Below are 15,099 nucleotides of genomic sequence, written 5' to 3'. Positions count from 1 at the left end.
AAAGGGGTCTCCTGCAGCATGACCCCTCTTGCCCACAGCCTACGGTCCATGCGGACAGCCTGGATCATAGTGTCCTCCAGAGAATCCGGTGGAGGATGAAGGGCTAGGGCATCTTTCAAACGTTCGGACAGGCCTCTACAGAACAAACCCCGGAGGGCAGCATCATCCCAGGAGACCTCCGCTGCCCAGCGTCTGAATCAGAGCAGAACCATTCAGCAGAGTGCCTCCCCTGTGTTACACTCATCACCATATCCTCTGCCAGACGCACTCTATCAGGCTCATCATAAATGTGCCCCAGAGCCTCAAAGAACAAATTCACAGGCATACGTTCAGGAGCAGAGGAAGAGAGAGAGAAAGCCCATGCCTGTGGAGCCCCCCGAAGTAGGGAAATGACGACCCCCACCGTCTGGAACTCATCCCCGGAGGAGCGGGGCCTCAGAGAAAAAAAAAGCTTGCATCCTTCTCTGAAAGACCTGAACTCCTTTTTATCCCCTGAGAAAAGGTCTGGCAATTTGACCGGAAATTCGGGGAATACCAATGACACATCTCTATCCCCAGCACTAGAAGCCCCTGCAGCGACAGCCCCCTGCACAGTATCCCCCAACTGTTGCTGGGTCTGGGCTATCGTGCGCTGTTCCACATTAAGTTTGTGGAACATTTGGGTCAGGTGCTTGACCTGATCAGCCAAAGCTTGTATGGGATCCATGAGGATAACACTTTTTTTTTTTTTTCCTTCAGAGGAAAAAAAAAACTGAAATAGCTATAATGTCAGGAGCCCTGCACTACACTTGCTCACTGAGCCAGTGCAGGTGTCCTGAGTACCAAAGCAGTGCTCAAAGATACCTGTTGAGCAGGGCAGCAGCAGTGACGATGCGTGCTTCAGAGTATCAGGACCTAAAGCACATGACTGCTGGGGGCGTGGCCTAAGCTCCACAGATCTAGGAGCTGCAGGGAAACTCCTAGAAAAACCTTTAGGACAATGTTACCAAGGGGCATAGACAGAGACAGAAACCAGATGAAGCCAGGGTCAAAGCACAAGATAGCAATACAGTACCAAAGGGTTAGACAAAATGGATAGTCAGGACGTAGCAATAGATCCGAAAAACCAGAACGGGCAATAGACGGTACAATAGGGGTAAACTGTAACGGAGTAACGATAGCCAAGCCAGGAGGTCAGAACCAGAGAAGACAATAGTACCAAAGCGAGAGACGGAGTACAGAGTGAGGGAACAGGCCGGGTCATACACAGGAAGCAAGCAAGCAACGCAGAATACACGCACACCAGGGGTCAGACACACCAGAACAACAGTATAGCTGACAGAGAACCCTGGTAAAGAGTGAGTAGTATAAATACCCCTCCCAGATCCAGAAAGAGGCCATGAACACTTAAACCTGTGAGTGCAGGGCAAGAACCCTGTTCAAACCATGACAGACTGGAGTAGGATGGAACTGGAACACAGGAACAGGACTGGAGTAGGATGGAGCAAGAACACAGGCACAGGACTGGAGTAGCATGGAACAGGAACGCTGGAGCAGGACTGCAGTGGGTTGGAACTGGAACACAGAAACAGGACTGGAGTAGGAAGGAACAGGAACGCTGGAGCAGGACTGGAGTAGGACGCAGAGTACTGCAGGGAACATGGGAAACAGGGCTGCGAGGCTGCTGCAGGAAACACCGCAGACGGCACCGAGAGGCTGCAGAGAGCACAGGATGAAACAGGGCCCAGTGTGCAAGGTAAAACAACAATCAGGCGCCTCCCTCAGGGGGAAGCGGCCTGATATAGCCTCGTCTGGTCTGCCATTGGTCCGAAGGTGCTTCCGGGTCAGGGCACAGCCGGAGCACAAGAAGCAGCAGGGAGGCGCTGCCGCGGCCTATGGCGCATGCGCATTGCATGCAGGGATGGCGTCGGCCGCGAGCCCATCAGAAGTGAACGCCGCGGCCGTCGGGTGGAGAGAGGCTGTGGCATGGGAGCGGAGGCCGGCTGCGGCGTGGGAGCGGAGGCCGGGTGAGTATGACGGAGTGGTGTAAGGCTGGTTTCACATTTGCGTTTTTTAGCGCTGGAAAAAAACGCATATGTGCGCATGCGTTTTTTCCCCTATATTTAACATGGGTGCGCATACCTGCGCGCTTGTAAGCGCATGTATGCGATTTTCATGCTCTGCGTTTTTTTGGGGTGTGCGTTTGTATTTTCCAGACGCAGCATGTTGCATTTTTTGGCCCTGCAAAAAAGCGCATGCGCACATATGCGCACGTTTTGCGCTAAAAATGGCCATTATAGCCTATGGATGCGCATATGTGCGCACTGGCATGCTCATGTATGCGTTTTTTTGCATATGCGTGGTTTTTTTTTAACCATGGAATTTAGGGGTTTGGGTTAGAGTTAGGGTTAGTTAAGGGGGTTTAGGGTTAGGGTCAGGGTTAGGGTTGGGGTTTGGGTCAGGGTTAGGGTTAAGTATGGTTTGGTTAAGGGTTAGGGTCAGGGTCAGGGTTAGGGTTAAGTATGGTTTGGTTAAGGGTTAGGGTCAGGGTTAGGGTCAGGGTTAGGGTTAAGTATGGTTTTGTTAAGGGTTAGGGTCAGGGTTAGGGTCAGGATTAGGGTTAAGTATGGTTTGGTTAAGGGTTAGGGTCAGGGTCAGGGTCAGGGTTAGGGTCAGGGTTAGGGTTAAGTATGGTTTTGTTAAGGGTTAGGGTCAGGGTCAGGGTCAGGGTTAGGGTTAGGGTTAGTTAGGGTTTGGGTTAGGGTTAAGTATGATTTGGTTAAGGGTCAGGGTTAGGGTCAGGGTTAGGGTTAAGTATGGTTTTGTTAAGGGTTAGGGTCAGGGTTAGGGTCAGGGTTAGGGTTAGTTAGGGTTTGGGTTAGGGTTAAGTATGATTTGGTTAAGGGTTAGGGTCAGGGTTAGGGTTAGGGTCAGGGTTAGGGTTAGTAAAGTCATGGTTTGGGTTAGTGTGAGGGGCCACCTAATGTTGGAAAAAAACGCAAACGCGGTAAAAACGCGCTAAAAACGCATACAAACGCATAAAAACGCTGCGTTTTTTTCATGCATGCTCATAAAAATGCTTGAAAAAAACGCAGCAGTTGTATGCTTTTGTATGTGTTTTTTCAATGCGTTTTTTTGCGGGAAAAACGCGCTGCAAAAAAAAGCAAGTGTGAAACTAGCCTAACACCCTGTATATGGAGTCTGCAAACAATTGTACGAAAATTTGTTCTCCAAGAGTCAAATAGCGCTCCTTCCCTCCCGAGTCTTGCTGTGTGGCCACCCAGTACTGTACAGCCACATATGGAGTATTGCCTCGATCAACAAATTGTGTAACAAATTATGTGGTCATTTCTACCTATCAACCCTTAAGAAAATATAAAATCTGGGGCTAAAACAAATTTAGGCTGGGTGCACACGTAGCGGAACTCTCGCGGAAATTACCGCGAGAGTTCCGGAATTCCATTCCGAGGGAAAATCGCATTTTAAATTCCCGCGATTTTCCCGCTGAAAAACTAGCGTTTTCCAAGCGATCTGTAGCATCGCTTGGAGAACTGATTGACAGGTTGGTCACACTCGTCAAACATAGTGTTTGACAAGTGTGACCAACTTTTTACTACTGTGGCCGCCTATGCAGCATCAGTAGTAAAAGATAAAATGTAAAAAATAATAAAAATAATAAAAAAGGTGTTATTCTTACCTTCCGACGTCCCGCGCAGCCTTCCCGCCTCTCTCCACGCTCCCGTTCCCAGTAATCCTTTGCGAAAATGCCCGCGATGACGTACGTTCTCACGGGATTGCGACGTCTCGCGGTAATTCGCGATGACGTCGAGACTTCGCGATCCCGCGAGAACAGACGTCATCGCGAGCATTTTCGCAAAGGATTACTGGGAACGGGAGCGTGGAGAGAGGCGGGAAGGCTGCGCGGGACGTCGGAAGGTGAGAATAACAATATTTTTTATTTTAAATTCTATTTTTTCCAGGGATATGGTACCCAGAGCCCGGAGGACAGTCTCCTCTCCTCCGGACCGTGGGTACCATCCGCAATTGTTCTGCTTACTTTTCGCATGGTGTGCACAGCCACATGCGGAAAGTAAGCAGAACAATGCATTCCTATGGGTGCGGGATCGCCACGATTCCGCAAAATTAATGAGCATGCTGCGTTTTTTACCGCAAAGCGATTCCGCCGCGGTAAAAACCGCAGCATTAGCACAGCATTGCGGAATCCCATAGGAATGCATGGGATCCTTATTTTTCGCGGCAAAATCGCGCGGTTAAAACCGCCGCGGAAACGCAAAAAAAAGCCATGTGTGAACTCAGCCTTATAGTGGTAACTTTTTTAATTGTTTTCACCACTCAATGGTATAAAATTTTGTGAAACACATGTGGTATCAATATGCTCACTGCAACCCTAGTTGATTTCATTAAGAGGTGTAGTTTGTGCAATGGGGTCACTTATGAAGGGTCCTGCTGTCCTGTCACCTCAGAGGCTTTGCCAATGTGACATGGCACCAGCAAACTATTCCAGGCAAATCTGCACTCCGAAATTGTGCTCCTTTCCTTCTGAGCCATTGTGCATAAAAAGTTGTTTTTGATAACATATGGGACACTGCCATACTCAGAAGACATTGCGTAACAAATTTTGTTGTCCATTTTCCCTTTTTAGCCCTAAATTAAAGTAAATTAAAAACTTAGGGCTAGAGCAACATTTTTAACTTTTCATTTTCATGGCCCAATGTTATTGTCACGGTTCCAACCCTCAGTATGTCTGGAATGCAGTTACTGACAGCTCGACCGTTCATTCCAGTACAGGGGCGTGTTGAAGCTGTCAATACTTTGATTGACAGCTTGGCCATCCAGTACAGGGGCGTGCTGAAGTTGTCAGTACTTTGATTGACAGCTTGGCCATCCAATCTTGTGCAGGGGAGTGCTGAGCTGTCAGTGTGTTGATTGACAACTCGACCATCCAATCTGTGACTGGGATGCGTCGGCTGTCTCCAAGTGTTCACTATCCCGGGTGATTGCCATGCTACTTAACTGAGCTGCTTCTCCCAAACCTCTGCCAGACGTACATTCAGCTTGTGTGGTTTGTGCTCCCTGTGCCTAGAGTTCTGTATGCTTAATCATTTGCTGCCTGACCTTGGACTTCGTTATGACCATCCGACTGTTTAACCCATTCTGCACCGATCCATTATCCTTCTGGTATTCTGACCTCGAAACATTACTTCTGTTTATGACGTACTCTTCCTGGCTTCTGACTTTGGACTCCTTGAACATTCAGACTCACGGCTTTGCCATGAGAAGTGACTAGCGTCACAGTTATACAATTCGATGAAATACCTGTGGTTTAAAATGCTCACAAAATCCCTCGAGGAATTCTTTGAGAAGTCCAGTTTCCAAAATGGGATCACTTGTGGAGGTTTCTGCTGTTCTGGAACTTTTGTTGGTTCTCCAAATGTGACATGACGTCCATAATCTATTCCAGACAATTTTGCACTACAAAAATCAAGTGACGCTCCTTCCTTTCCAAGCCCTGCCGTGTTCCAAAACAAAAGTTTCTGAGCACATATGAATTATCACTGTACTCAGGAGAAAGGGCACAACAAATTATTTGGTCCATTTTCTCCAGTTACCCTTGTGATAATGAAAAATTTGGGGCTGAAATAACATTTTTGCGGGAAAAATGTATTGTTTAATTTTCACGGCTTAACATTATAAAATTCTATGAAGCATCTGGGTGACGACATCTGATGACGTATTCAATATGACAGCCTAATGTTATTAAATTCTGTGTTGTACTTGTGGGTTTGAAACGCTCACTATACCCCTGGATAAAATCCTTGAGGGGTGTAATTTCCAGAATGGGGTCACTTGTGAGGCATTTCCACTGTTAAGGCACATCAGGGGTCTCCAAACGCGAAATGGCATCCGCTCTTGATTCCAGCCAATTTTGCGTTCAAAAAGTCAAACGGTGCTCCTTACTTCCAAGCCCTATTGTGAATCCAAACAGTAGTTTTTCCCCCACACTTGGCGTATCGGCGTACTCACGAGAAATTGCACAACAAATTTTGAAGACCATTTTCTCCTGTAACACTTGTGCTTTTTAAACTTGTAAACTAACCTGCGGTGCATGTTTCAAATTTGCAACATGCTACTTTCTCCTGTGGGTACGCTGAGTTTTATGTGCAGATTCTTTCCATAGACTTGCATTAGATACAGAAAATCTGTAGGGAAAAAATGCATGTGTTTCCACTGCGGAAATGCATAAAAAATGCTTGTAACCCCCACATGACTATGTCAGTAAAGTTTTGTCAAAGCTAGCTACCAGGAAGCATCGAAAACCAATCAGCTTTATTTATAACTAGCTGAAGAGCCCAGCGCTGCCTCCGGGCATAGTAAATAACTACGGTTAGTTATAACAAATTATAATGATTTTATATATATATATATATATATATATATATATATCTGATTGTATAGCCCCGCCCACTCCGCATAGCCACATTCACTGTAATATCCCACGTCAGCCAGAGCTACCAGACTACTACCCCTAATATCCCACATCGTCCCGTCAGCCAGAGCCACCGCACAACTACCACTAATATCCCACATCATCCCATCACAGCCACCGGACTACTACCCCTAATATCCCACATAATCCCGTCAGCCAGAGCCACTGGACTACTACCCCTAATATCCCACATCATCCCGTCAGCCAGAGCCACTGGACTACTACCCCTAATATCCCACATCATCCCGTCACCCAGAGCCACTGGACTACTCCCCCTAATATCCCACATCATCCCGTCAGCCTGGGGTGAGAATCAGAGCGCTGAGGGATTTGCCCTCACTTCCATACCGGAGATCCCTTTAAGAAAGGCCTGGGGTCAGTACCAAAGCGCAGAGTGGATTTGCCCTAACTTCCATACCAATGATCCCTTTAAGAGACCCTGGGGTCAGAACCACAGAGCTGAGTGGAACGGTCCTAACTTCCATACTGGGGATCCCTTTAAGAGGGTCCTGGGGTCAGAACCAGAGTGCTTAGTGGATTTGCCCTAACTTCCATACCGAAGATCCCTTTACGAGACCATGGGGTTAGAACCACAGCGCTGAGTGGAATGGCCCTAACTTCCATACCGGGAATCCCTTTAAGAAAGGTCTGGGGTCAAAACCAAAGTGCTGGATGGATTTGCCCTGACTTGCATACCAATGATGCCTTTAATAGAAGCCTGGAGTCAGAATCAGAGCGCTGAGGGATTTGCCCTAACTTCCATACCGGAGATCCCTTTAAGAGGGAAGCTGTGCCTATGGGATGGAGGATGTGTGATGGGGATATGGGCAGGGAGGAGGGGATCCATATCTGTCATGTGCTCTTTGCTCCTTTCTGGGGGGCAGACAATGGCTGGGAGCTTATGTTCCCGGGGATGCTAGATTTCTCCCACCATGTCAGTGTCTGCTGAGGTGTTGTCAAGTGGGAAAACTATGGCTCATAGCCACTAATCACAACTCAGCTTCTTTTAACCAGCTCTGGTGAAATGAAAGAAGCTTAGTGATTGGTTGCAAGGAAAACTGTTGCTCATAGCAACCAATCATAGCTCAGCTTCTTTTGAACAGCTCTGGTGAAATGAAAGATGCTTTGTGATTGGTTGGTGATACACACACTCAGTTTTATATACAGTATATACAGTGCCTTGCGAAAGACTTGATTACACACAGGTGGATTATATTTATCATCATCATTATCATTTAGGACAACATTGGATCATTCAGAGATCCACAATGAACTTCTGGAGTGAGTTTGCTGCGCTGAAAGTAAAGGGGCCGAATAATATTGCACGCCCCACTTTTCAGTTTTTGAATTTCCACAAAAATGTAAAATACCCAATAAATTTCAATCAACTTCACAATTGTGTCCCACTTGTTGTTGATTCTTCACCAAAAATTTACATTTGGTATCTTTATGTTTGAAGCATGATATGTGGGAAAAGGTTGAAAAGTTCCAGGGGGCTGAATACTTTCGCAAGGCACTGTAGATATAACACATCAAGTAGATGAAAACTGCAGTGTTAAAAGCGCGATAAAAACGCGGTGAAAAAAAAAAAAGGTATAGAAGATCTGCAGCATCGAAAACTCACCAACGCTCTTCATGGAAACAGCTGTCAGAGTTTTGGTCAGTGTTTCATCAGTTTTTATCAGATGAAAAAAACTGATGGAGGTTTGTTAACATTCTCACATCAAACAGTCCTTGTTGTGTGACACTTGGAAACATATTGGACAAGTTTCTGTGCTTTTGTGTGGGCCACTTGGTCTGAGGAAAAAAAAACTGACATGTAAACTGTCCCCATACACTATTATAGGCATGAGTGCTACAGTTGTGGCCAAAAGTATTGACACCCCTGCAATTTTGTCAGATAATACTCAGTTTCTTCCTGAAAATTATTGCAAACACAAATTCTTTGTTATTATTATCTTCATTTAATTTGTCTTAAATGAAAAAACACAAAAAGAATTGTCCTAAAGCCAAATTAGATATAATTCCACACCAAGCATAAAAAAGAGGGTGGACAAAAGTATTGGCACTGTTCAAAAAATCATGTGATGCTTCTCTAATTTGTGTAATTAACAGCACCTGTAACTTACCTGTGGCACCTAACAGGTGTTGGCAATAATTAAATCACACTTGCATCCAGTTGACATGGATTAACCCCTTCACCCCCAAGGGTGGTTTGCACGTTCATGACCGGGCCAATTTTTACAATTCTGACCACTGTACCTTTATGAGGTCATAACTCTGGAACACTTCTATGGATCCCGGTGATTCTGACATTTTTTTCTCGTGACATATTGTACTTCATGTTAGTGGTAAAATTTCATTCAAATAACTTGCGTTTATTTGTGAAAAAAATGGAAATTTGGCAAAAATTTTGAAAATTTCGCAATTTTCCAACTTTGAATTTTTATGCCCTTAAATCACAGAGATACTGCACACAAAAAACTTGATAACTAACATTTCCCACATGTTTACTTTACATCAGCACAATTTTGGAACCAATTTTTTTTTTTGTTAGGAAGTTATAAGAGTTAAAAGTTGACCAGCGATTTCTCATTTTTACAACACCATTTTATTTTTGGGACCACATCACATTTGAAGCCACTTTGAGGGGTCTATATGATAGAAAATACCCAAAAGTGACACCATTCTAAAAATTGCACCCCTTAAGGTGCTCAAAACCACATTCAAGAAGTTTATTAACCCTTTAGGTGCGTCACAGGAATTTTTTTGAATATTTAAAAAAAAATGAACATCTAACTTTTTTTCACAAAAATAATACTTCAGGTTCAATTTTTTTTATTTTACCAAGGGTAACAGGAGAAATTGGACTGCAAAAGTTATTGTGCAATTTGTCCTGAGTACGCTGATACCTGATTTGTGGGGGGGAACAACTGTTTCGGCGCATGGCAGAGCTCAGAATGGAAGGAGCGCCGTTTGACTTTTTCAAGGCAAAATTGGCTGGAATTCAGATCGGACGCCATGTCACGTTTGGAGAGTCCCTGATGTACCTAAACAGTGGAAACCCCCTACAAGTGACCCCATTTTGGAAACTAGACCCCCCAAGGAACTTATCTAGATATGTGGTGAGAGCTTTGAACCCACAAGGGCTTTACAGAAGTTTATAACGTACAGCGGTACAATTAAAAAATCATATTTTTTCCACAAAAATGATCTTTTCACCCCAATTTTTATTTTCCCAAGGGTAACGACCCTAAAAGTTATTGTGCAATTTGTCCTGAGTATGCTGATACCCCACATGTGGGGGTAAACCACTATTTGGGCGCATGGCAGAGCTCGGAAGGGAAGCAGCGCCATTTGACCTTTTTGGCTGGAATTGAGATCGGACATCATGTCGCGATTGGAAAACCCCTGATGTACCAAAACAGTGGAAACCCCCCACAAATGACACCATTTTGGAAACTAGACCCCCTAAGGAACTTATCTAGATGTATGGTGAGAACTTTGAACCCCCAAGGGCTTCACAGAAGTTTATAACATAAAGCCGTACAATTAAAAAATCATATTTTTTCCACAAAAATGATCTTTTCACCCTCAATTCTTATTTTTCCAAGGGTAACAGCACCCTAAAAGTTAATGTGCAATTTGTCCTGAGTACGCTGATACCCCACATGTGGGGGTAAACCACTATTTGGGCGCATGGCAGAGCTCGGAAGGGAAGCAGCGCTATTTGATGTTTTTGTCTGGAATTGAGATCGGACACCATGTCGCGATTGGAAAACCCCTGATGTACCTAAACAGTGGAAACCCCCCACAAATGACACCATTTTGGAAACTAGACCCCCTAAGGAACTTATCTAGATGTGTGGTGAGAACTTTGAACCCCCAAGGGCTTCACAGAAGTTTATAACATAAAGCCGTACAACTAAAAAATCATATTTTTTCCACAAAAATGATCTTTTCACCCTCAATTCTTATTTTTCCAAGGGTAACAGCACCCTAAAAGTTATTGTGCAATTTGTCCTGAGTACGCTGATACCCCACATGTGGGGGTAAACCACTATTTTGGCGCATGGCAGAGCTCGGAAGGGAAGCAGCGCCATTTGACGTTTTTGTCTGGAATTGAGATCGGACACCATGTCGCGATTGGAAAACCCCTGATGTACCTAAACAGTGGAGACCCCCCCACAAATGACCCCATTTTGAAAACTAGACCCCCTAAGGAACTTATCTAGATGTGAGGTGAGCACTTTGAACCCCCAAGGGCTTCACAGAAGTTTATAATGTCAGGGCATGAAAATAAAAAAATCGTATTTTTTCCACAAACATGATCAATTAGTCCCCAATTTTTTTATTTTCCCAAGGGTAACAGGAGAAATTGAACCCCAAAAGTTGTTGTCCAATTTGTCATGAGTACGCTGACACCCCATATGTGGGATAAAACTACTGTATGGACACACGTCAGGGCTCGGAAGGGAAGTAGTGACGTTTTGGAATGCAGACTTTGATGGAATGGTCTGCGGGTGTCATGTTGCCTTTGGAGAGCCCCTATTGTACCTAAACAGTGGAAACACACACAAATGACCCCATTTTGGAAACGAGAACCCCTAAGGAACTTATCTAGATGTGTGGTGAGCACTTTGAACCCCCAAGGGCTTCACAGAAGTTTATAATGCCCGGGCATGAAAATAAAAAAATCGTATTTTTTCCACAAACATGATCAATTAGTCCCCAATTTTTTCATTTTCCCAAGGGTAACAGGAGAAATTGGACCGCAAAAGTTGTTGTCCAATTTGTCATGAGTACGCTGACACCCCATATGTGGGAGAAAACTACTGTATGGACACACGTCGGGGCTCAGAAGGGAAGCAGTGCCATTTTGGAATGCAGACTTTGATGGAATGGTCTGCGGGTGTCATGTGCGTTTGGAGAGTCCCTGATGTACCTAAACTATTGAAACTCCCAACAAGTGACCCCATTTTGGACACTAGACCCCCCCCACGGAACTTATCTAGATGTGTGGTGAGCACTTTGAACCCCCAAGTGCTTCACAGAAGTTTATAACGCTCGGACGTGAAAATAAAAAAATCATTTTTTTCCACAAAAATCATATTTTTTCCCCCAATTTTTTTTTTTCCTAAGGGTAACAGGAGAAATTGGACCCCAAAAATTGTTTTGCAATTTGTCCTGAGTAGGCTGATACCCTACATGTGGGGGTAAAACACTGTTTGGGCGCATGGCAGAGCTTGGAAGGGAAGGAGCACCATATGACTTTTTCAACTCAGAATTGGCTGGAATTGAGATCAGACGCAATGTTGCATTTGGAGAGCCCCTGATGTGCCCAAACAGTGGAAACCCCCAATTCTAACTCCAACCCGAACCCCAACACACCCCTAACCCAAGCCCTAACCCAAGCCCTAACCCTAGCTCTAACCCTAGCCCTAACCCTAGCCCTAACCCTAACCCTAATGGAAAAATGGAAATAAATACATTTTTTTTAATTTTATTTTTCCCTAACTAAGGGGGTGATAACGGGGGGTTTGATTTACTATTTATGGCGGTTTTTATTTTTGGCAGCTGTCGCACGCTAAAAGACGCTTTTTATTGTAAAAATAGTTTTCGCATCACCACATATTGAGAGCTATAATTTTTCCGTATTTTGACCCACCGAGTCATGTGAGGTCTTATTTTTTGCAGGACGAGTTGACGTTTTTATTGGTACCATTTTCGGGCACGTGACATTTTTGATCGCTTTTTATTCCGATTTTTGGGACGCAGAATGAACAAAAACCAGCGTTTCATGAATTTCTTTTGGGGGAGTGTGTTTACACCATTCCGCGTGCAGTAAAATTGATAAAGCGGTTTTATTCTTCGGGTCAGTACGGTTACAGCGATACCTCATTTAGGCCTTTTTTTATGTTTTGTCGGTTTTATGCAATGAAAACTATTTTATATAAAAAATTATTTTTGCATCGCTTTATTCTGCGAGCTATAACTTTTTTATTTTTTCGCTGATGATGCTGTGTGGTGGCTCTTTTTTTGCGGGACAAGATGACGTTTTCAGCGGTACCATGGATATTTATATGCGTCTTTTTGATTGCGCGTTATTACACTTTTTGTTTGGCGGTATGATAATAAATCATTATTTTTTGCTTCGTTTTTTATTTTTATTTTTTAAGAGGTTCGCTAAAGGGGTTAACTAATGGGACAGTTTTATAGTGCGGGTCGTTACGGACGTGGCGATACCTAATATGTGTACTTTTATTGTTTTGGGTTTTTTTTATTTTCAAAAAATGAATTTATTGGGGAATATTTTTTTTTTTTTTACTAATTTATTTGGCGATTTTTTTAAAATTATTTTTACACTTTTTTATTTTTTTTTACTTTATTACATAGTCCCAGGTGGGACATCACTGTCCTGTGACAGATCGCTGATCTGTCACATCACAGATCACTGTGACAGATCAGCAATCTGTCACAGGCATTGAGGAAGACTTCCTCTTGCCTGCGCTTTGCAGGCACTGAGGAAGCCAGCTTCCTCCAGGCCCCTGAAGGCCCCCGTCGCCATCTTGGATTCGGGGGCCTGGAGGAAAGGAGTCCCCCGCAGCAGCGCTGCACATTGCGCTGCCGTGGGGGGCTCAGGGAAGCACGGAGGGAGCCCCCTCCCTGCCGATGCTTCCCTTTAACTCCCGGTACACCGCGATCATGTTTGATCGCGGTGTGCAAGGGGTTAACGTGTCGGGGGCGGTCCGTGACCGCCCCTGACACATAGTGCCGGGTGTCAGCTGTGATAATCAGCTGACACCCGGCCGCGATCAGCGGCTCTCACCACGTGGGCGCCGCTGATCGCGGTAGATGTACTATCCCATCCATGGGCATAGCTGCCCGGGTCCCATGGACGGGATAGTACGTCGGATGTCAGGAAGGGGTTAAAGTTTTTTTTTTAATTCGTTTGACATGGATTAAACTTGACTCAATCTCTGTCCTGTGTCCTTGTGTGTACCACATTGAGCATGGAGAAAAGAAAGAAGACCAAAGAACTGTCTGAGGACTTGCAAAACCAAATTGTGAGGAAGCATGAGCAATCTCAAGGCTACAAGTCCATCTCCAAAGACCTGAATGTTCCTGTGTCTACCGTATGCAGTGTCATCAAGAAGTTTAAAGCCCATGGCACTGTGGCTAACCTCCCTAGATGTGGACGGAAAAGAAAATTTGACAAGAGATTTTAATGCAAGATTGTGCGGATGTTGGATAAAGAACCTCGACTAGCATACAAACAAGTTCAAGCTGCCCTGCAGTCCGAGGGTACAACAGTGTCAACCCGTACTATCCTTCGGCGTCTGAATGAAAAGGGACTGTATGGTTGGAGACCCAGGAAGACCCCACTTCTTACCCCGAGACATAAAAAAGCCAGGCTGGAGTTTGCCAAAACCTACCTGAAAAAGCCTAAAACGTTTTGGAAGAATGTTCTCTGGTCAAATGAGACAAAAGTAGAGCTTTTTGGGCAAAGGCATCAACATAGCGTTTACAGGAGAAAAAAAGAGGCATTCAGAGAAAAAAAACACGGTCCCTACAGTCAAACATGGTGGAGGTTCCCTGATGTTTTGGGGTTGCTTTGCTGCCTCTGGCATTGGACTGCTTGACCGTGTGCATGGCATTATGAAGTCTGAAGACTACCAACAAATTTTGCAGCATAATGTAGGGCCCAGTGTGAGAAAGATGGGTCTCCCTCAGAGGTCATGGGTCTTCCAGCAGGACAATGACCCAAAACACACTTCAAAAAACACTAGAAAATGGTTTGAGAGAAAGCACTGGAGACTTCTAAGGTGGCCAGCAATGAGTCCAGACCTGAATCCCATAGAACACCTGTGGAGAGATCTAAAAATGGCAGTTTGGAGAAGGCACCCTTCTAATATCAGGGACCTGGAGCAGTTTTCCAAAGAAGAATGGTCTAAAATTCCAGCAGAGCATTGTAAGAAACTCATTGATGGTTACCGGAAGCAGTTGGTCGCAGTTATTTTGGCTAAAGGTTGTGCAACCAAGTATTAGGCTGAGGGTGCCAATACTTTTGTCTGGCCCATTTTTGGAGTTTTGTGTGAAATGATCAATGTTTTGCTTTTTGCTTCATTCTCTTTTGTGGTTTTTCATTTAAGACAAATTAAATAAAGATTATAATATCAAAGAATTTGTGATTGCAATCATTTTCAGGAAGAAACTGAGTATTATCTGACAAAATTGCAGGGGTGTCAATACTTTTGGCCACAACTGTATAGGTGAAAAACATGGATAGCACATATGAGAAAAACTGTCAATGTACATTTTCACGTCCTATTTTTTCCTCCGCAGAAACATCTCTAATTTTATGCTGCTTTTTATATAATTACAAGGAAACAAATAAAACATTTGAATTCTAAATAAGAATGTGCTGTGAGCATGAATGAACTGCAGATGTAGAGTTTATTCCTGTCATCTTTGTCTCGTGGGAGACACCAATTGTTCTGATGTTTCTGATTCTAAGATTGGAGAGCGAGTTTCTTGTCAAGGCCTGACCTTGCAATCCCAAGTGAACACAGGTGCCGGCTTATCTTGCAGCGCCAGCCAAGGGAGTGACA

This window comes from Dendrobates tinctorius, unplaced genomic scaffold (genome assembly GCF_039654945.1).
Source record: "Dendrobates tinctorius isolate UK_male_01 unplaced genomic scaffold, ASM3965494v1 ptg000059l, whole genome shotgun sequence".
NCBI classification, from domain to species: domain Eukaryota; kingdom Metazoa; phylum Chordata; class Amphibia; order Anura; family Dendrobatidae; genus Dendrobates; species Dendrobates tinctorius.
This window is presented reverse-complemented; position numbering follows the sequence as displayed.